At 50.5% G+C, this 20687-nt stretch overlaps 1 protein-coding gene and 1 long non-coding RNA gene across 3 annotated transcripts in view; one reads left to right on the plus strand and one right to left on the minus strand.

Annotated features, from left to right (window-relative positions):
• The window catches only part of XYLT1 (xylosyltransferase 1), a 299030-nt gene that overhangs the window by 161583 nt on the left and 116760 nt on the right, over positions 1-20687 (minus strand). The gene's annotated exons all lie outside the window — the stretch shown is intronic.
• LOC106005588 lies at positions 7125-8652 on the plus strand. The gene is made up of 2 exons (XR_001179058.2): positions 7125-7500; positions 8412-8652. It is a non-coding gene; the product is annotated as an uncharacterized LOC106005588 (long non-coding RNA).

A 20687-nucleotide genomic window follows, 5' to 3' on the forward strand; every position in this document is an offset into this window, starting at 1 on the left:
TCCAGAGTGAGATTCGAGATTGGGAAGGACAGAGGAAGGTTCTCCTGGCTGGAGGCAAACCAGCAGGTTCAAACCCTGGCTCCATCCCTTTCTGGCCATGGTAAATGGTCTCAGCCCTTTGAGTCCCAATTTCTTCCCCTATAGAATGGAATCCAATGCAAATAATCAGGAAGTGCCCTGGGAGATCTTTCTGGCAGAAGGAAGGCATGAAGACAGTAGAAGTCATAGACAGGGATTCTTGTGCACCATACACTCTGCTAAATGGTTAGACTTGTTTACTGGATTCTTAGAACCCAAGGCAGCACTGGGTATGCCATTTTAACATGAGAATGCTGAGATTTAGAAGCACTAAGCCCCATGCTTGGGCCAGGGAGTAGGACCCTCCTTTCTCCATGTTCTCTTCAGTACATCACACATAGAGCATCTTCAACTCTCTCTCTCTCTCTTTTTTTTTTTTTAAAGATTCCATCTATTTATTTGACAGACAGAGATCACAAGTAGGCAGAGAGGCAGGCAGAGAGAGAGGAGGAAGCAGGCTCCCCGCCAAGCAGAGAGCCCAGTGCAGGGCTCGATCCCAGGACCCTGAGATTATGACCTGAGCTGAAGGCAGAGGTTTTAACCCAACGAGCCACCCAGGCACCGTGAGCACCTTCAACTTCTCATGCATACTGACTACTGTGCTGGGTCCTCCTAACACGCGGGAAAGCCAGCCGTGATGGCCACCACTCCATTTTACAGACAAGGACACCCAAGCATGTCCCTGGATGCCCCACTTGCCAAAGGTCTCCACTGGGAAAACAGAGCCCCCAAAGAGAAGTCCAAACCAATGCAAAATGCGGGTCAGGTGACAGCCACGTGGGGAAGGAGAGGTGTCACATTTGCAGATGACAAATCAGCAGGGGATTCATATTCAGCTCCGAAAAGCCTGGGACCCGGAACCAACATTTGCTGCACAGCTATGACACACCGCACACCAAGCCCACATGCATCTCCTCTCATCCTCACTGAGAGCCTGAAGGCAAGTGCTCTCATTGCTCCCTTTTCACAGATGAGGGGAAGGTTTAGGGAGGTAATTTAAGCTATTTAGCATATGGCTAGGGGAGGTGGTACTTGAACCAGGTCGAGGGATAGGTTCTCAGTCACAGTGAGGCCCCTCCAAGCCTTTGTTAAATAGGACAATGGGAGCCAGGAATCTGGAACAACTGTTCTACCAGCAGCCATAGGACCCTGGGACTGTTAGTTCCCTCCATCTCTGGACTTCATCTTTTTCTGACAGGGAATGGGCTCAAAGGGATATCCCTCAGTTCTGACCTCATGTGTTGCTCTACGCTGATCTTAAACCAGTGCTTCCCAAGGGAAATGCTATGACCTACCTCAGGACCTTTGCACTTACTATTCTCTATGCCTGAAAAAAAATCACCCCCTAAATACCTTCATGATTCACTCCTCAGGCAACTGCTCTGAAGACACTTCAAGAACCACCTACTACCCCCACAACAAGCATTCCCTATCCCTCTTCTTTCCCTGTCACTTGTACCTAGCATACTATGTATTTACTTATTGTCTGTATCCTCCAACTAGAAGGTAAGCTACATTGTTACATCCCTTACGTACCCATAAGCCCTAGCTACTATGTACCAGAAATTGGGTAAATAGTCAAACGGATGGCTGAATGCCTCAGAACCATTTCTGTGCACCTCTACTCTCCAAGCAGAAAGCAAGGGTAACCCCGTTCCACCATGATGGAATCCAGCCACGTGCAATTATCACCATGGCTGCCACGTTTACTAAGCAAACTTGAGTTGGAAGAAACAGCCTGCAGGATAGGAGTAGGGGCAGCGGTAAGCCAAAGCCAGACTTCATAACCGGACAAAGTAGGCTGATGGAATCTGTTTGCACAGACCACCTTGGAGCCCTCTCCATCCCGTTAACCTGCCCTTCCTCACCGACCTCAGGAAACAAACCATCGTTTGATACCACTGGGTCTAATTACTCAGAGAATCTGAGTAGTGCCCCAGGCTTTAATAACAGGCAATGCTGCCACAGAGGGACCCCACAGGCACCCTCCATGAGTGTCCAGCCCCCTTTGCACTTCACTGTTTTCTAGCACAGGTCACGGTACGGTACGTGGGAGCTGATTTCGCCTCAACGCAGCTATAGGGATTATACCGGATTTTGCCAAAACAAGCGATTTTAATTTGCCCCCCCCATCCCCCGCAGAAACCAAACCACAACTGCTCATCTGGATTTCCTTGACTGCTAAAGGACAGCGTACCCTTCGTAAATGAAGGCCATGGCAAGTTTGCAGAACGAGATCCTGCTCTTCGAGGCAGGTTTGAAAAGACCAGCCCCGGGGGAAGGATTGTCCTCCCCATCCTCCCAAGCTGCTGGGTGCCAAGCCCCGGGAGAAGCCACGCCTCTGCTTTATTAACCCAGCCCCATGTCCAAGTGCACAGCAGGGCAGTATGCTGCCCAGGCTTTCTAATGAGATGAGAACTGAGGTTCAAAAACAAACTATGCAAAGCCACGTACAGAAATACGAGAAGACAGAAGAACTGGGCAACCAAGTGCATAAAAGGCGGCAGGGTGGGGAGCCCACATCTCAGTCAATCACCAGGTCAGGTGGAATCTGGGGATCAAAACAGCAGCTTAGCTGCTAGGAAAGTGGTGCAATTGACCTTGGACATCTGGGGAAGCTTCAGCTCTGTGGAGGTGTTTCCACACTCCCAACAAAATGTTACCTTTTAGCAAGTGCACAGTGATTCCATTTCTAGGAATTTAACCTTCAAGGCTGCTTGCACTTAAGTACACCTACCGTGGGTAGGGAGGATGGTTATTGCAGGGTTTTTAAATGCGGAAGATGGGAATCCACCCCAGCCTCCTTCCCCGGTGGCCTGGTTAAGCACCGCTCATCGACACAAATGGAAAACAATGCAGCAATTAAAAAGAATAAGGCAACTCTATACACGGTGGGCAGAACAATCAACAGGGTATGTGGATAAGTGAAAACAGCAAGCCCGAGGAGCAGCTCAAAGCACAGGCCAGAGCCAGACCCTCTAAGACTGGATGGCAACTCCTCACTAGCCACGTGACTTTTGGCAAGTCACTTCGCCTCTATGGACCTCAGTTTCTTTATCCATCCAGTGGACACTTAAGCAGAGTTAATATACCTAAGCCAGAGTTATCAAAGGGCTGACGTGTTCCCCAAGGGGGGCAAAAATTAGTTCAGAGGAAGAGGCTGAAAAGAATCTTAGACACTACAATGATCTGGGGTCCTCCAGAGCACGACCCCGCCTGATTCATTGTATCCCTTAATATTTAATTTCTCTCACGAGGGAGAGTTTACATTTTTTCTCTTAGGAGGGTGGTAATGAAAAAGGCGGCTGATGAACATGCTGGTCAAGCTGCAGGAGGCATATGGGGGTGACATCTACCTGGGACACTGCTGTCAGGCTTAAATGCCACAGCGCTGTTCCTTAGTCCCGGTCCGGCCACCCCGCAGGTGGTGCACATGAATAACAATCCCCATGTCCCAGATGAGGAGCCTGAGGTCCACAGAAATGATGGAACTAGGCCAAAGGTCTGAAACCTAGCCAGGCTCCTCACCTGAGAGCTTCTGCTGAGCCCAGGGTCCAGATTCCGCCCCCGCTTCCCTCCCCAACTCCGCATTCTGGCCTGAGCAAGGTCTTTGTGGTCTGTGTTTTATTACCCGTCCTGATTCCAAGTTAAGGCCCCACCATCGTGTTTCCCTCCTGTGGCCTCATTTTAATTTATGCCATCTTGTTCTGTGGGCTGCCACACAACCTTCCTAGAGTAGGGAGCGGAGGCAAGAAATGCACCAATAAAAACACATGGAACTCCAAGAGGTTCCCGAAAAAGCCACCACTGGCAGAGCTCACTGAGGGAGATCACCCACTCCCCGAGGGGCTTTTGAGGGAAGCTGGGAAGGCAAGGGCCGGCCCAGCTGGGCCAGGTGAGGCAGAGAGGAAGGAGGGCAAGCTATCACAAGGCAGCGGAGGTGCACATATGGAGAGGAAAAAGGGAGGGCAGAGGCTTTAGTCGTGATCTCAGCAGGCAAAGCAACAGAGTCCCTGGTTCCTTCCTTCCTTCCTTCCTTCATTCAGGACCTACGATGTGCAGAGCACAGAGCTCCGTGCACAGGGGCAGAACTAAACAGAGCAGACCTCAGTGGTTGTGACAGAGGCCGCAGGGTCCACAATGCCTCCAAAATTACAATCGGACCCTTTACAGGAAGCCTGTCAACTCCACGTTGTTAGTGAACTGCAATGTTCACATCGACAGGAAGACTTCCGACACCCTCCGGAGACCCCGGTTTTTCATCCGTTACACGGACACACTAAGCACACCGCTGTAAGGGTCCGACGACAGAACACATGGGAGGTTCCTAGAAATAAGCCTAGACACAGACACTTCAACACTTCTTTGCCCTCCTGATAACCGGTATCATGAGGAGGGAGAGGAAGTAGGGAGCAGGGAAAGGAATCACCCCAGCATATCTTCAAACCACTTCCATGGAGGCTTCCCATTCTGATTTCAGGAGGAGGTAGAATTAGTTGATTGAAGTAATCCCAGCATTTTATGGGCCATTTTACTTCGTTCTCTCTCTCTCTTTTTTAAAGATTTTATTTATTTGACAGACAGAGATCACAAGTAGGCACAGAATCAAGCGGGGAGAGAGAGAGGGAGAGAGAGAGGGAGGAGGAAGCAGGCTCCCTGCCTAGCAGAGAGCCCGATGCGGGACTCGATCCCAGGACCCTGAGATCATGACCTGAGCTAAAGGCAGAGGCTTAACCCACTAAGCCACCCAGGCAGTCCTACTTCGTTCTCTTTGACGCTCAGATGAGTGTGGTTGTTCACTCTTTCCGCATTTCTGAAACTGACTTATCTTCCAGCCCTTGTGAACACCTGATTTGTGAATTCCTATCTGTTCTCAGCCAACTATGTGGCAGGCACTCAGGATCTATGAAAATAGGTGAGCAATACATGTGTGTGTGTGGGGGGTAGTTATAAGACAAGTCATGCTTGCTTGGAGTCTACACTGGAACAAGGGAGTCACCCAGTCACTATATATAAACTGTCAGTGGGGTAGTAACAGCTATGAGGACAAACATCAGCTCAGACAGACAGAGAACAGTGGTAGTTTGCAATCTCGAGAGTGGTAGCCAGGAAGGCCTCCCAAAAGGATGAACTCTGAGCAAGGACTTGAGACAGGTGAGGCAGGAAGGTCCTAGAATCTGGAAGCACGGGGCTCTCGTTAGGGGGAAGGCCTCGTCAGGAGCAAAGATGCCTATCTTTGGCAGCAAGTCTTTTTTCCCCCTCCCAGCGCCAGAGCTGTTCCTAATGCCATGTGATCCTCAGATTACAGAAACACCATATTTGCACAGTACAGGCGGGGGGTGAAATCATGGTGCAAGGATTCGGACAGAAGGGGAGAGTGGGAACTGTAGCTTTATTTCAGCTTACGGCTCAAGCTCAACTCCTTTGAAAGAGCTGACGTGTTTTCTTGGCCATAAACCTGCTGTAAGCCTATGTATAAAAGCGTCACCTGTCAACAACCTAGTAAATCCACAAGTAAGATTTTTTTTTTCTCCGAAAAATCGTGGGAACCAAATGGATTGTAATAAAGTTGTAGGACCAGTTTAGGCGGTCCTGGTTCCTGCTTTTGCACTTGGCAATAAGGCTAAATGAGAAGGTATCTGTTTTTGCAGAATGTTTGTACAGCATCCAAGAAAAATAAATCTATTTGTGTATATATCCCAAAACTTTGCATAGACAAGTGAATGGGATAATGAGGTTGTGCCTGTGACATTTCTCTGCCAGTGTTCCTGCAAACTCCCCAAGAACAAAGCCATATTAAATAAACAAGCAAACAAAAAAGACATCAGCTCCTGGGTGACAAAGAGGACCCGACTATAAGCCCACATGTACATTGCCAGCTACACTCACCATCGCTTCCGAGTGCCTACTGCGGCTACTAACAACCTGCTGTGACCCTGGGATCCTTCTTGTATGAGGAGGAGGGTAGGCTAGGGAGGTGCTGACTCAGAACTCATTCCAGTTCCCATGGCAGGATGCCCTGAGGCTTGATTATCTGGGACAGGAGGCGAGCCATTCCCAGACTTGGGTTCAAGTTCATGCCTGCTACCCGAGTGTGAACTTACAGTTACTGATTGAACTACCCACTCTGATTTCCAAATCCATGCCCTTCTGGATTCCAGCAGACAGCAGATTAGAATGTGTGTAGGAGTGAAAGATAGAGGAACCGTACAGGATAGGAGACAGGAGGGCCTACCTTCCCACCTCCTTCCGGTATCACGAAATCACAGCACAACACAGCAATCACGGATACTGGGGACGATGCTATTGAGAGCCTTTTCTCCTTCAGATCCTGTTTCACAAGGCACGGACGATAGAACACGTCCTCATGAAGACAAGTTAACTCAGCTGTAGTGGAAGGCACTCCTAGGGTCAGCTTTAGTTGCCTAGAACATTCACTCGCAGTATAGGATACCTTCTTTCTTAACAGTGCACAACACAGGGCTCAAACAGAAACCACGCTTATCACGAACTCATAACTCTAAGACCCTACAGGCCCCACACTCTGGCTTCCAGAGAACTTTTATTTCCAGATACCAAGTGCCAGGTCTTGAGCCCACAGCCGTGAGAAACAGTCAATCCAGTGTGCTGACCCCCTTTCCCCCGGGGCATGGGGTGCTCCCTCATTTCTTCTAAGTGGGCCATGACTTCCCCATCACTCCTCTGGCCTCAGGCTGAGGCTAGCCGTGGGGGATGGGGCACTCTCTCCTCTCAGGCTGAGAACTGCGGTTATGTCCCACTCCTCCTACGCCCTGAGGCGACCACGCCAGACATGGGGTGACAACTATAAAGTCCACCCGGAGAGGCCGGGAGTAACTAAGGGACAGCTGGAAGCTCTCTACTCTCCCTTTGCAAGTGGGATCGTTTTCAGGATAACTTAGCAAGCGCGTTCTTCTATTATGAGATTAGAGGCAGGGGTGTTAGGGACCAAATGCCTCCCCAGAATTCATGTTAAAATCCAAACCCCCAATGTGATGACGTTAGGAGGTGGGGTTTGGGGAGGCTGACCGGGTCACGAGGGTGGATCTGTCATGAATGCAATTAGCCAGTGTCTGTGCCTTCTCCTTCTGGCACGTGAGGACGCCGCAACAGGCTGGCCATCCGCAACGGGGAGGAAGGAGGACCACGCGGGCGCCAGACTACAGAACTCGGAGCAGCCGCTGTCTGTGTCCATAGGCCACCCGGTCTACAGTAATCTGTCCAGCAGCCAGTGCCGACGGAGACAGGTGGACAGACATCATTTGTATATTCAAATACAGCACAGGTGTTTAAGGGAGGGGGAAAAGGAGAGCACTAGAGAGAGAATATACAAGAGAGAACCAACATTCAGACTGCACAGGATTTTTGCAGCTTACACAGCTGACTTTCAAACCTAAATGCCAGGTAAGAGGCAATTTTTCTGTACATGTATGTTTCCCTTTCTATGGCAGACAGCTTCTGAAAAACTGGATACGAACAGCAAGTTTAAAAAATCCTTTTGGTATACATCTTTGAAAGTTCCCAACTGTCTTAGTTAGGGCCACTAGAGCAAATATACCTGAGACCGGGGGCTTACAGAGCCGACATGGGTCTCTCACAGCTCTGGAGGCTGGCAGTCCCAGAACAGGGGGCCAGCTAGGTCCGGTTCTGGTGAGAACACCCTGCCTGGCTTGCGGCTGGTTGCCTTCCTGCCCTGTGCTCGCATGGTGGAGAGAGAAAAGGGGATCTGGGCTTTCTTTCTTTTCTTATGAGGGTCCATCAGGGGCCACACCCTCATTAACCCTAATTTCCCGCCCAAGCCCTACCTCCTAGTACCACCACACTGAAGGTTTGGGCTTCAAGCATTTAGCCTATCACACCATCTCCAAACCCATTAGTGAAGATAAGGGTCCTGTGGTAGGACAGAACATTGGTTCTTAACCTCTAAAATGTATCTCTATGTCAAGTTTGAGTTTCCAGGTCTTTTGAATGTTCTTACATTTGTGAAGCTAAAACAGTATTAGACCCATGCATTCTGGCCCTCTCCCCTCATTACGCAGAGGAAGGGTCTGTGGTCCAAAGAAGCAACAGGGCTGAGCCAAGGTCACTGGGCTGCAGTGAGTCAGAACTGAGCCTTAAACCTGAGGGTTTGCTCTTCTTGGTGGTTATTCACTTACTGTGCTTGAAATAAGCCAGCCAGTACTCGGGGCCTGGGAATCTGTTAGTTAGGGGAGCCTGTAGTTTTAATGCCCTATTTTCTTGAAGTCAAAACTACACCATCAGGGTGTTTCTCTTTTTCAGTGTGGAGTCATCTTTATTTTATTTATATTTTGCAGCGAGATGATTTAACTCAAATGTGCTCGGGCACAGAGGAAATGTGACCTGAAAGACGGTCTTTGTGGCAGAAGGAGAGCTGGCAGATACTTATTTCCTGCCTCTCCAAGGCCAGTAACATCCTGGTACAAACGGAGCCATCAATACATCTTTCATAAGGGCCTCTCTGCACAGTGAGGTGGAAAATCTTTCCAATGACTCTGGCCCATTTGTAACTCTGCCCTGAATAAAAGAAGGAATTGATCGGGGCTTGGACAGCTTCCATGCCCAGGGGCCTCCCTGCGCCGTAGGAGGCAGAGTCTACAAATGGAATTCAATTGGCCAATTGCTCCTGGAGAGGGAGACCAGTAGGGGTCAGCAGGGCCTCTGCTGAGTGAGCAGTGAAGGGTTAACTGTGTTCAGCCTTGCTCTGCTCTGGTCTGCAAGAGGAGTGATGCCTGAAAGTCTCTAAGAGAGAGGGGCTTAAGAGGGGTCAGAAGAAAAGCTTCCTGCTCAAAAGCGCCCCTCAGTTTCCCCTCCTGATGACCCCCAAGGAACAGGTGGTGTCATGTAGTCTATCAGCCAACAGGTTGGCATTTCCTGAGCATCCCCAATGGGCCAGCTGAGCGGGATGGCTTGGAGGCTCCGTAACAGGGCAGAGGAGCATGGCAGCTTGAAGAGAGTGGTCCATGGGTCTGGACACATCCTATGGCCCAAACCTCCCCATACGGTGGCCGATGCCCTGAGTGCTTTGCTGGCTGGGAGACCAGAGGCCGGAGCCTAGTTTTAGATGCTGACATTGGGGCAACCGACTTCTCCCTCTGGGCTGCATGCTTTACTCTTTCATAAAACTGGGGTGAGTTATCTTAGGGCAGCAGTTCTCAATTTTTTGGAGGGGAGGGGACACTTTGCCCCTCCCTCCAGGAGACATTTGGAAATTTCTAGAGACATTTTTGGCTGTCACACTGGGGGAGGGCGAGGGGATGCTACTGGCAGCTAGGATGCAGAAGCCAGAGACGGTGATAGACATGCTACTGTGCCTGGGACAGTCCCTCCCCACCCACCACAGGAATATTCCAGATCAGAATGTCAGTGAAGTGTGAAGAAGTTGACAAAGCACAGAGAATGCTCTTCTGGCACCCTCGCAGGTGGGTTCTGTCCTGAGACGCCTGCCCACACTCCCGCTCACCCACCGGCGATCCCCTCCCAAACCCTCCCTCCCTTTTCGACTTCATAGGCATGTGCATGTGAACGAGGCGCTTCTCTTACTCAAGCATCAGCGTCAACATTGGGATCAATCGGATTACAGAACCTGATTTAAGCCAGAGCGGTCTTGAGGAGTAGAAATCAGTAACCTTCCCAGTACCTGGCACACAGCAGACGCTCCAGAAACAGGAGGCATTACCTGCTGTAGTGACAATAACGTCTATCTCTCTGTCATGAGGATAAGTAAAATGTGAAGAGGGTTGGCACGGTGCCTGGCGTCACAGAGGATACAGAGCAAACCCAGGCAGGTGAAGGCAAAGGATCAACCAATGGAGGTTCGTGGAAAAGCAATGTCCAGAATGGAACTTAGCATGAAGAGTCCCCAAAAGGTACCTGTTCCATGGAGAAAAGGGAGCTCAGAGAAGCAGAAGGGTCTACAACAGGGTTTCTCAACCTCAGCATCACAGACACAGGCGCCCAAGGATTCTCCACTGTGGGCCCCGTTCCCTGCCCTGTAGAATGTCAGCAGCAGCCCTCGCTCCTACGCACCGAGCCTGAAGCATGCCTCCCTCCCTAGCCCAGCTGTGACAACCAAAACTGTCTCTGGCCATTGCCAAGTGTTCCCTGGGGGGGCACACCTGTTTCTGGTTAAGGACCATGGGTCTAGAAATGTCTGACACACAGTGGGCTCTCAGCCAGCAAATGTGTTGGAAGGAGGCAGGGGAAGAGAAGCGAGGGACCAAGGCTGACCTTTCGGACGCTTGCCTTGGCTGCCTCCACTGGCTCTCACTCGCGATGCACCAGGGGAGAGAGGCTGTTTCTGGGCAGACACCAGGCAGAGACCCTGTGCTTACCTTGCTCAATCTTGTGTCCCTTTGACACCCAGGGGCCAGAGAGATCCTTTGAGAAGGCCAATTGGATGCTACTCCTTTGCTTCAAAGCCTTACCTTTTTATTTTTCTTAGTATAAAGATGGAATTCCTACTGCAACCTGTAAGGCCCGGCTGCTGCCCACCCTTGCCCACTCCACTTGCCCCCGCTGCACTCTCAGCCTGGCTTCTTAACGTTCTCTCCAGTCATTACCAGGTTTCCATTCAGACCAGGACCTTTGCACATGCTGCTTCCTCCTCCCAAAGTAATCTTTCTGTGGGCTACACTTCTTCTCATGTCAGCGTACATGTCGCTTGTCTAGGGAAATTCTGCTGGCCTTCCCGGGCCAAGTCCACTACTCAACAGTCTCAGAACACTGGGACATTCATCCCACTGGACTCAGTCTGCCTCAGTGACTGGCATCTGTCTGCGCCAGATGACGACAGTGCCTGAGGGCGGGGTATCTATCGTCCACTGATGTGCTGTTGCGCCTACCCAGTTCAGTCAACGTTTGCGGAATAAATGAGCCCATGAATTAGGGTGGGAGGAAGGAAGAGAGAAGCTTGCTCCAAGTTTAGACAGACCGTCCCTTTCAGGGGTCATGCCCCATGGCTCCCCTTCCAGACACCATGGGAATAAAAAAGGGGGCTGGGCAGAGTATGGGGTCTGCTCTGCCCAGGAGGAACGCGTGGCTTGCCTCTTTCTTTACCTTTGTAAGCTTCCCCATTCCAGCCCCAGCTCGGGGAAGACGGGTCCACTTGCCCTCCCTTCCTGAATAATCAGTCACGGCAAATCCACCCACTGTTTCAACAGCAAAGTGCCAAGCTCCTACTGCCTGGGGCAGTGGAAAGAAGATGTGGACCCCAGTCTCAAGGAGAGCCCAAGAGCCTCAGCACATCTGGGGAGCTGGCTGGGAAATGCAGAATCCCAGGCCCCCATTCCCGAAGGGCTGAGTCAGAACCCGCATGTGAGATGTGAGTGGGACGCCGGGCTATGCGTCTAAGTGGGCGGCGTGCCAGGCTAGAGAGCACTCAACAAAACCACCCGGAGGGCTCGCCAAACCGCACCCCTCCAGACGCCACCTACCCCAGCCCCAGTTTCTGACCCAGGGTTCGCGGGGTGCCAGGAGAGCCGGCCCGGCATTTCTCTCAGGAGCAAGGTGAGGTCGTCGGTCCCAGATCCAGCTTTGATAACCACTCCTTTGCAACTTTATGGGGGTCCAGACAGAGCTCGGAGTCTAAAAGAAGCGAGGGGTGCACCTGGGTGCCCCGAGCCACCTGGGTGGCTGAGGCGGGTAAGTACCAGTTCTTGGTTTCGGCTCAGGGCATGATGTCAGGGTCCTGGGATTAAGCCCCACAATGGGTTCCATGCTCAGCGGGTGTCTGCCTGTCTTCCTCTCCTCTTCCTCTCTCTCTCTCTTGCTCTCAAATAATTAAATAAATCTTTAAAAACATTTTAGGTATGTGAGGTATGAGCTGGAGAGATGAGTAAGATCTCGCCAGACAGCAGGGTAGAGGGGCGCTCCAGACCGGGCACCGCGGGAGCAAACTGGGCAGCATGAAGACAGGGGAAGGGGTGGGAGGTAAGGGAGCCTGGAGGTCACAGAACCCACCCCCACCCCCGCCCCACCGGTCATGGCTCTCACTCCCGTGGTGCTCAACCTGCCTCGAGCCTCCTCCTGGGCCTTACATACATCCACGTACTTCTTTCTTTTCCAACTGTTTAAAAGAAGTACTGTTAGACTCACAGGAAGTTGTCAAGATGGTACAGAGAGTTCAGTGACCCTGGCTTCCGATGACAGCATCTTACGTAACCATGACGCAATATTAAAGCCACACATTTAACATCAGTAGGAGACTATTAACTGGAACCAGACTATCTGGTTTTCACATTTTCCATGCATGCATTTGTGTGTGTGTGTGTGTGTGTGTTACTGCTCACTTCTCACAACCACCCTCTTATCATCCTATTTTGCAGACGAGGAAACTGAAGCACATGGAGAGTAACTTACACAAGGGGTGGCAGCGGGAGGGGACAGAATTCTGGAAGTCTAGCTCAAAGCCACTCCTCGTTATTGCTTCTCTGGCAAACCCTGGTATTTGTGGAACTCATGGATCAGGGAGATTCCCAGGGGGACCCACACCTCCAAAAGGAGGCCCAACCCAAAGGACCCTGGGAAAAAGCCCCTCTGGCAGGGGCTGAGCAGAGCAGCTTGGGGAGGGAGAGTGGCCACGGACGCCCGCACTGACGGCCCCAGGGCAGCCCGGCTCCCGGCTCAAAGGCATCCCTGTCAGACCCCAGGTACCTGGTCGGGTGATGTTCACAGGGCTGGCCCGGGCTGTCTGCCAACATCAGGACCAGACAGAAATCTGCTGTTCTACATCCTGGCCCCTGCCCTGACGCCTGGCAACCCCACAGAGACCTGTTTGTGAAGGCAGAGAGGAGGCTGGGCCGCTCAACCTTCCTGTCGGCCAAGCTCTCAGCTCCTGGCTGCTGGGCTGGGCTGCATTGAGGGGAGTGGGGACAAGGGACACACAGCGAGGCCTTACACCACCACACAAGGCCTCCCTCACAGATAGGGTCCCCCGTTGCTGCCTCTGTGGCCAGCAACTACCAGACAAGGCTGCCTTTTGCTGTGGACTTTTACGGCTTGTTCGGCTTCTTGGAAGGGAATGTTCTCTATGCTTACAAACATGTAAAGATGATCTATGCAGGCAGACAGGGACTGTTCAGATCCACGCACACTGCTGGGTCTGTGGCCAGATCGGTGGGGCTGTGGATGAATTCTTTCCTTCTTCAATGTGGCACTGTGTTAATGTTGCTTTAATGCTGTTTGTGTAGTTAGGCAAAAAGGTTTCCTTTCATGGGGGTGGGGGGGATCAAACCATAGGAAAAAAAGTTAAAAAAGAAAAAACACACTATGCACTGGGAACAATTTTGCCTAGATGCAGAGTAACAGTCCTTGCCTGGTAAGTGATCTCACCTCTGGCCCTCTCCAAACCTCAGTTCCTTGACTGTAACGTGTGGGTTTGGCTAGAAGGACCCACCTCAAACTATGAACCTACAGAGTTCTGTATGGGAGGGAGTAGGGTCGAGGGGCCAGAGTTTAAGAAGATCTTTTACTTGTATTTTGCCCAGAGATGCAAAAAATGTAGCCCTGGACAGGCTGCACCAATGGGTCATGGTCATTAATTTTAAGCCAATCCACTCTGGGACGGCTGGGAAAACAATGAAACCCAACTGTTTTAAAACATTTTGCAGGTCAAACCAAATTGGCCGACTCCCTAGTTGCTAGGTTGACTTCTGAAGTCAACCCTCCTCCAAGATCAATTCAGGGGCTCTGGGACTTCTTTGAGCTTTTGGTTAGGAGACTCTCAGGGTAAAGTGATCAAATGACAGGCCCACAGGTAATAATAAACTGTGACCCTGGGGTGTCCAGACAGCTCCCCACTCTCCGCCTAGAGGCCTCCCAGGCCAATTCCTCACCTAGCTCCCTTGGGTGTCACAGAGGAGGAGGAAAAAAGCACAGTCAGCCTACCCTAGTTGCATGTGGCTTAGTCAAGGTCATTTTAGAGCCCCCTAGAAAGCACTAGATTCTAGATACCAGAATATGTGTTGCCAGGTCCCCTCAGACTGCCAGAAGTTCCAACCCCCAACACACACTCATTCCCACTAGCTGCTGCTCCTTGAATGACATCCATATGTTTGCTTTCCAAAAGAACCCATACCAGGAGAGGAAATGGACCCACAAGTAACCGAGGGCAACATGTGAAACCAAATCACAATTTATACCCTCCCATTCCGTAAAAGGAAACCCTGCAATGAAAGACAAAGAAGCCAGAAAACCACTGTAACTAGAGATAGAAAATCAATAACCATGGTGAAGGAGGGGAAACTCTGCAAACCACAGTTAACAGATTGATTCCAGCTGACATCTGATAATGCTCTGAGCTTCCTGGTGGCCAAAGCAAAAAGGGATGCATTATATTATATAGCTCATAATCTGACACCTGGAAGCTTTGCCACAGAAAAAAGAAAAGCTAGGTCTTGGTACAATGTGCCTGGCACATGTGAGTGATAGGCGGGCAGGAGGTAATGAGGGGCCAGGCCAGGCCAGGCCAAGACTGGGCCTTTGGTTTATATCCCAAGTGACATGAGAAGTGACTGGCTGGCTGTAAGCAGAGGCGTGACCTCTTCTGACTCATGACTTAAAAGAATACTTCTGACATCTATGCTGAAAATAGCCTGCTGGGGGTAAAGGGAGAGCCAGTGAGGCAGATCTGGAGGCTGGCACAGAATGCCACCCAAGACTTAGGGTACGAGCCCTGAAATTCAAACCCAGCCTGCTTCCCAGCATCTATAAGGCTGTGCCAGCTCTGGACCCTTCCCACTTCCCCTCCTTCCAGCCCCCGTGACCTCTATCCATTTCTTGCCACATGAGGTATCTACAGAGCCTGTTCTTCCCTTGCCCTTGTCCTTTGATGGTACCTTAAATGACAGCCCCTGGAGAGGCCTCTCCCCAGCCCATCACATGCAGGACCTCCCTCAATTCCAGACTCTCCTGCTTCTATCCATCCATCACACCCCATCACAGCCGACCATTACTGTGGTCTGGCTGACTTCTTGGTTGGCCGATTTGGGCCCATCTCTCTACCAGGACGTCCAGTATTCCATGAGGACCCGGATGGGTGTTCCATTTCATCTCCTCCTGACACTTAACATGCGCTTGAGAAATTCTGGTGAGTAAGCAGACCCTCTGAGGTTGACACAGAAAGGCTAGGTTATGAAATGGAAGCTCAGGGGCACCTGGGTGGCTCAGTGGTTGAGCATCTGCCTTCGGCTGAGGTCAGGATCCCAGGGTCCTGGGACTGAGTCCTGCAACAGACTCCTTGCTCAATGGGGAGCCTGCTTCTCTCTCTGCCTGTTTGTGCATGCTCTCTCTCTGACAAATAAATAAATCTCTTTTTAAAAAAATGAAATGGAAGCTCAAGGAGGTCAGGCAAGCTGTTGGCAGATCCCAGGTCCAACTCCAAGGCCAGGGCCCCTGACCCAGTTGCTCGGGAGTCACATCAGAGATCTTCCTCTGACCTTACTCTGCAAGACGCTTCCCATTTGATTCAATCAAGATATTTGTGCCTTGCCACAGAGCCAACAAGACTGTGAAGAGGATAAGAAGATGGTCAGGAAGTGGCCGTCGGAGTCAGGCTCCAGCAATGACAGCAAAGAGGGAGGAGGCAAGATCCCACCTCCTTAGCAGGCAGGCTGGTTGGCCTGACAGCCACCATGCTCCATGCTTGCAACACAAACTATCCTCCCCCAAGTACACAGCCTTTATCTGATCAATTTTCTAGGCTGTGCCAACCAAACAGTGGAATCCACAGGAAATTAAGCTTATTGACTCAGTCTTTGGGTACCACATGGAGAAGATATATTTACACATGTCATCCGGGCCTGGGGGACTGTAGATTATTGACAGTAGGGTATTTACTGAGATGTGAATGACAGCTGGAGTGGGGTGGGGAGGCAGATACCCTGTCTCTCCACTGCATGCAGATTTCTGAGTCAGGGTCCCTTCTCCTGAGCCATTTTATCCCCCACATGGCTGGCTTGGAAAGCGGAAGGATTTGGGGTAAAGCTCATTTTCTGCAGAAAGTGGTATCTGAAATAAATGACTTTTAAACTTCAGGCTGACTTAATGGGGCTCTCATTGTTGGCAGCAACGAATTGTGATATGATTCGATTTCTAGGTGTTTGCCTCATGCCATCTCTTCATGGTTCTTGGAGCTGTAGCTTCTCCTTGGGTCATTTACGACTGGAGGGGAAAGGCAACCTTTGAGATTCATGATGGATACAGCAGAGGCCTGGGGAATGAACACCCAAATAAAAAGTAACCGTAAATCAATAACGACATCAACTGCAAATAATTAGGGACCCAGCACATGTGCTGGGCATGGTACAGACATTCACAGGCAGTACTTCATTAACCTCCTGTGTTCTCCTAAAATAAGAATAAAATCCAAGTTCCTTCTTATGGCCTTAGGAGGCCCTGTGTGATCTGGAGATTGCCCACTTCTGTAAGCTCTTTCTACCCCTACTCATCTCTATGTTTCTGCCACCAGACCAAGCTCACTCCTGCCTCAGGACATTTGTACATGCTACTCCTCTGCCTGAGTGCTTTTCCCCATATCCTTGACTATCTACCTGGTTTATTCCTATCACTCAGAGCTGGGCTCAAATATCACCCATGCCCTCCAAGCTGCTATCTATCTTACCTCCCGGTTTCATCCTCTCCATAGTACCTTTCCACTTTCTTGAAGTCTTTTTGTGTGTCTGCTTAGATGTTTATAGTCTGTTTCTTTTTGCTAAGCTCCATGACATCAGAGAGACCTTGGATTCCCAACATACCCAATGCTTGGAGACAGGCCCACACATATTTGAGGCTGAATCAAGACTTGGAAAGGAATCAAAAGAGGGCAGGAAGCTGGAACCTGGTTTCAATTCATGTCACTCCAAAGCCTAGGTTCCTAACCACTTGGTGACTCAGTGACTCCACAGGACACTGAGTCAGCTGGACTTGCAAAGATAATGCCAGCACGTGGCTTCTGGGGGGAGGGGTACCCTTCACCACAAGCCTGAGATTTTATCTTGTTTTATAAACCACTTCCTAACAATCACCTTGGCTCCTTCATTAGGCACACGGTAAGGCATCCTGGCCTGGTTCTCCATCTTGCTATAGCCTTGTTTTCTGAGAGCTAGGATCAAGTCGGAACCTCAGCAAAGCACAACATCATGCAATGTGGGCGTCAGTTATGTGGATCCAAAGCACTGTTGCAGTTCAGAACCCGGCTCCAGGAGTTCACCGACTGATTCTACAAATGCAAAGAAGGAACCTCCAGGCACTTGGGACAACAGAGAGATGAACCAGTATCACAGAGTGGGGGACAAAGCGTGAGCTGTGCTGTCAGCTGCCAGAGGTCCCTCCTGGGGCTCTGCTTACTCCCTTGCCAGCTGAGCCTCAAAGAGCTGTCCTCACTTTCCAGGCCTTGGTCTTCACATCAGTAAAATGGGAATAATGACCATCCGTCTATTGCAAAGGGCCTACTTTCAATACCATAACAAGAAATACATGAAAAATATCTATTACAGCAACTGGCACTTAAGGGCATCTAAAAAGTAGTGGCCAGGGCGCCTGGGTGGCTCAGTGGGTTAAGCCGCTGCCTTCGGCTCAGGTCATGATCTCAGGGTCCTGGGATCGAGTCCCGCACCTGGCTCTCTGCTCAGCAGGGAGCCTGCTTCCTCCTCTCTCTCTCTCTCTGCCTGCCTCTCTGCCTGCTTGTGATCTCTCTCTGTCAAATAAATAAATAAAATCTTTAAAAAATAAAAAAATAAAAAAAATAAAAAGTAGTGGCCAAAGGCTTACTTAAATGCCTATTATGTTCAAGGTGCAATGGGGCACTTGCCTGAGTTTTCTCTTCCTCTGAGATCTGCAAAGCATGACAGGAAGGGCCCCATATTACTTCCATTTCCCACACCCACAATGGAACATGCCGCTGTCCCAAAGGGCAGAGGATGAAACAGGGACCATTCTGGAACATCTTCATGTCAAGGCCACACCGCATAGATCTGCAGTCCAGCTGTGCGACCCTGGGGAATATGAAGGACCTCCACCCCATTTCCGGGCCTGTCTCCTCAACCATTAGATGGGACAGTGGCTTGTGTCATCTTGTCCCTTCCCACCCCTAACTCCACATTCTAATCCCTCTTGTACTAGACTTCCTCAGGTCCTCAATTGCTCTAAACCATCTGTGCCTCAGGGAGCTGGCATGTGCTATTCCCTCTGCCTGGAACAGCCTTCCTTCCTTCATGGGCAGGCTCCCTTCTGCACCTCTCAACCTTCCCCCGCAGCCCTACAGAAAGCAGCCCACGCCGTTATATTTGACAGCAGCTCCTTCGTCATTTTCTTATCACCACCCATCAACAGGTGTAGTTCTGTATTAAGTGACGTTTACTGTTATCCTGCCCGTTTCTTCTCGGTAAGACTGTAAGCCTCCTAAGAGACCACGTCTGCCTCGGTCATCCCTGTTATTTCCAGAACCCACCAGGCACTCAGTAAGGGTCTGGTAAGTGAGTGGATGAAGGCATGGCCTTCATGCCGGTCTGCCAACATCGAGGCTTCCATCCGGCCCACTCCTGAGAACCTCAACCACCGTTCCCAGTGCCCATGTCTGGTCCTTTCCCCTCTCTGTCCCTTAAGGAACTAGGGCGTGGGTGACCTGAGCTCCATTCCTAGTTCCTGGTTAGCTGTGTGATCTGGGTAAAGCTTCTTAACCACTCTGTGCCTGTTTCCTGATGATTAGAATGGTTTTCATGATACCAGGACCTACCTTAAAGAACTGCTTTCCACATTAAATGAGTCAACATGTAGAAAGCAAGCAGCTTGTGCCTTGTACGGGAGTCAAGGACTTTCAGTAGTGGTAATAACCCCCTCCCCCGGCACTGGTGCAGGCATGCACTTAAGGTCTACCTCAGGACCTTACCTGTCACACAGGGACATCGGCTCCTCACCTAGACAGCGGTTCTCTACCTTGGTGGCCCGTGAGCACCACTAAGGGAGCTTCCCATAACACTGCTATTGGGTGACTCCCAGACCAATCCCAACAGCCTCTCTGGCAAGGGCTCAGACATCCGTTTTCAACCTCCCTTGGTGATTCCAACATGGAGCAGAAACTGAGAACTTCTGTAAACTTAGGCTCAAAAAACCCTCAAAACTATCTTCTATATACCCTCCTCTTTAACAGACTTTATCATTTTTATTCTAATTCGCTGGGCTGGATCATTCCCAAACTACCCACTAAAACCAGTGACCACCACTGGTTAGGAACTGAGGGTATTTTGTCCAGCTGCCCCCAACCCACCAGGGCATATGTGGCAATATCTAGAGATTATCTGGGTATCATGACTTGGGGAAAAAGGCTCTACTGGTGTCCGGTGAGTACAGACCAGGGACGCTGCCTATCATCCTGCCACGCATAGGGCAGGCCCTGTGGCAAAGAATGAGCTGGCCCAGAAGGTCATCAGTGCCGAGGCTAGGAAACTTTGCTCTGGTGTTATCCTTTCTGTGGGCGTGTGGAGGACAACAGGGGCCAGCTGACAATGGGAAGAAAGAAGAGAAAGCGAAGGGAACTTGTCATTAGTGAATATCAACCTCCAGCCTCGTACCAAGCAGATGTTTGGTGAATAACAACACTCGTTACTATTCTGAGCCCCTACCACAGGCTCCAACAGCGCTGACGGGCCTTACGTAAACACAAGGCAACTCCAAGTTAGAGAATACTGGCCCCACCTCACGCGTAAGAGAGCAGAGATAGCAGGTGAGGTAACTAGGCCAAGGTCACCAAGCGTGCACATAGCAAATCTTAAATCTGAGCCCATTTTGTTTGACTCCAAAGTCAAGGCTGCCCCAGATCACACTTGCTGAGCCTCAACACATGCCAGACACTTCACTGTCTGAATGCTCAACCTTTAGATTAATTCATCTCCACAATAATTCTGTGATCTAGATACTACTATTGTCATCATCCTCATGTCACAGCCTGGGAACCCTGAGGCAGACTGGAATGAAGCCATTTGAAGACTATCACACAGGTGGTAAGTAGCCAAGATGGGATTTGATTGGGATTTGATGGGGAGCTGTACACAGAATCTGGTTCATTCCTACACTCTACTACTTCTTCTTCTTCTTCTTTTTAAGATTGTATTTGACAGAGAGAGAAAGAAAGCACGAGCAGGGAGAGAGGGAAAAGCAGGACCCTGGATCATGACCTGATCCGAAAGCAGACCTTAACCAACTGAGCCACCCAGGTGCCCCCCCCCCATTCTGCTGCTTCTAAGAGAATGACAGAAGGAAGGATCCAACTCCTCTCTGCCTCAGGACCTTTGCACAAGCTGTTCCCTTCTCCTTAAACACGCTGCCTTTGCCCTCTGACCAGATGGGTTCCTTTCTCTCAGCTCCAACCCTAACTTCACAGCATTTCACAGTTTCCAGTGAACTCTTCACTTGTGCAAGTGTTTGATCAACAAAAGTTTCCTCCTCTAGACTGCAGGCTTGGTGAGGACAGGGACCGTGCCTACTTGGGTAGCACTGCATCCCCAGGCTCCTGGCATGATGCCCGGCACAAAAGGGGTGCTCCATCAAAGCCTGGGGCTAAATGCATGTAGCGGAGG

This window comes from Mustela putorius, unplaced genomic scaffold (assembly GCF_011764305.1).
Source record: "Mustela putorius furo isolate JIRA1106 unplaced genomic scaffold, ASM1176430v1.1 tig00004007_pilon_pilon_pilon, whole genome shotgun sequence".
Taxonomy (NCBI): domain Eukaryota; kingdom Metazoa; phylum Chordata; class Mammalia; order Carnivora; family Mustelidae; genus Mustela; species Mustela putorius.